Raw genomic sequence first — 1,992 nt, 5'->3', positions numbered from 1 at the left:
GTCTCTCCTTTCCACTCAAAGAGTCCCCTTTAATATTTCTTGCAGGGCTGGTTTAGTGGTCATAAACTCCTTTAGTTTTTGTTTGTCTGGGAAACTGTTTATTTCTCCTGTTCTGAATGATAGCCTTGTTTCATAGAGCATTCTTGGCTGCACGTTTTTTCCACTCAGCACTTCGAATATATCATGCTACTCTCTTCAGCTTAACAAATTTCTGCTGAAAAATCTTCTAATCTTAAGGATTTTCCTTTGTAAGTTAATGACTTGTCTTGCCGCTTTTAAGATTTTTCTCTTTATCACTATATTTTGTAAATTTAATTGAGACATGTCTTGGTGTGGGCCTGCTTTTGTTGATTTTGATGAGAGTTCCCTGTGCCTTTTGGATTTGGATGTCTGTTTCCTTCCCCAGATTAGGGAAGTTTTCATCTGTTATTTTTTTAAGTAATTTTTCTGCCCCTTCTCTCTCCTCTTCTGGGACTCTTATGAATGTTATTACATTTGATGGAGTTACCGAGTTCCCTGTCTCTTCTCATTTAGCATAATTCTTCCTCTTTTTGGTTCAGCTTCATTGCTTTCCATTACTTTGTCTTCTAGATGATTAATTCGTTTCTCTGATTCTTCCAACCTGCTGTTCATTGCATCGAGCATGTTTCTAATCTCATTTATGGCATTCTTCATCTCTCTCCCTTTTCTTAATGGATCAGTTATTTAATTAGGTTCTTTGTAAGAAATTCAGAACACCAATTTGTGAGGGATAAACTCCATTTGTGAGAGAAAACACAGAGGTAGCCCTGAAGCTGAGGAACAGCTTTGATTTTGGGCACTATTTGTGAGTCCATAACTTTCTTTTCTTTTTCTTTTTTTCTTTTCTTCTTCTTCTTTTTTTTTTTTTTTTGAGGGAGAGTGAGAGAGAGCACACACACAAACAGAGGGAGAAGAGTCCATAGCTTTCTAATCAACCTTGCACTGCTCTGTAATCTCATATTTCTCTGTGTTGAAGATCTCACCTTCCTGGTGTCTGGATTTATTCAGCTTCTTCTTGTTGAAGTAAGCATCAGTGAGGTGTTTGGAGATTTTCACACTGCTGATATCAATTTTGGTGGAAGTGGTAATGACAAATTTCTGGTTTGTTCTATGCAGAGGAACTCAGTTGAGGGCCAGACGTCCAGTCACAAGTAGCAAGCCCCTACTTAGTTGCTTCAGGAAAACCACCCTCTTGCCTCTGTGGCGCCCGGTGAGGATGATCAAAATGGTCCCAGGAGTGATGCTAGCTCATAATTTTCTCAATGCTGACAGAAAGGTTTTTTTTTGCCATGGCTCAATAGCTTTCAAGGCACATCTTCAGTAGGATAATACTTAGGCATTTCGTAAAGTTTAACCACTCATGTACCACCTTCTTGTCACTACCAACTGGTTTTGTGACAGTAACAAGAACTTTCTCCTTCTTTTTCTTTTCAACCCTGGACTTAGCTGCTGAATACTCCTCTTGTACATGGCCTTTTTGGAATACATAGCCGATCAGGAATATCTGCCTATTCCTCTGTCTAGGACAGGGTTTCTGATGCAGTGGTGCTTCCCCTTCTTTGGCCTCTTAGCCTTGAGGTTACCCTTCTTAACCTTTCCACAAGCATCAGTCTTCTTAGTTCCAGGTTTCTTCTCCTTAGTATCTGGTTTCTCAGCTTTTTTACCTGCCATCCCCTTCATGTCCCACCATAAACTGAAGTGAGAGAAATTAAGCATCTGGGAGGCCTCTTAGTCTCAGCATGTCTGATCCCTGCAGGTGTCCACTTGACACCCTCCTGGTTCAGATGGTGAAGGATTGGGGGTCCCTTAATTGAGTCTTGCAGAGAGGTCACCATTCTTGCCTTGTAAGATGGGAAAGCACAATCTTCATCTTGGATTCTTTTTTAACTCTTCTGTCTCTGTGGTAATGTCTCACTGATGTCTTCTATTCTTTTCTCAAGTCCAATGAATATCGTTATGACCATTGCTTTA

General features: G+C 40.2%; 1 pseudogene; it reads right to left on the bottom strand.

The window, feature by feature from the left end:
* Positions 1-709: 709 nt before the first annotated feature.
* On the bottom strand, positions 710-1,692 carry LOC123784256 (large ribosomal subunit protein eL6 pseudogene; annotated as a pseudogene).
* Between the last annotated feature and the right edge of the window lie 300 nt (positions 1,693-1,992).

The sequence above is a fragment of the Ursus americanus genome, chromosome 4, assembly GCF_024610735.1.
Source record: "Ursus americanus isolate L20-20 chromosome 4, mUrsAme1.1.p, whole genome shotgun sequence".
In the NCBI taxonomy this organism is placed as follows: domain Eukaryota; kingdom Metazoa; phylum Chordata; class Mammalia; order Carnivora; family Ursidae; genus Ursus; species Ursus americanus.
The sequence above is the reverse complement of the archived record's forward strand: the minus strand, read 5'-3'. Positions and strand labels throughout refer to the sequence as shown.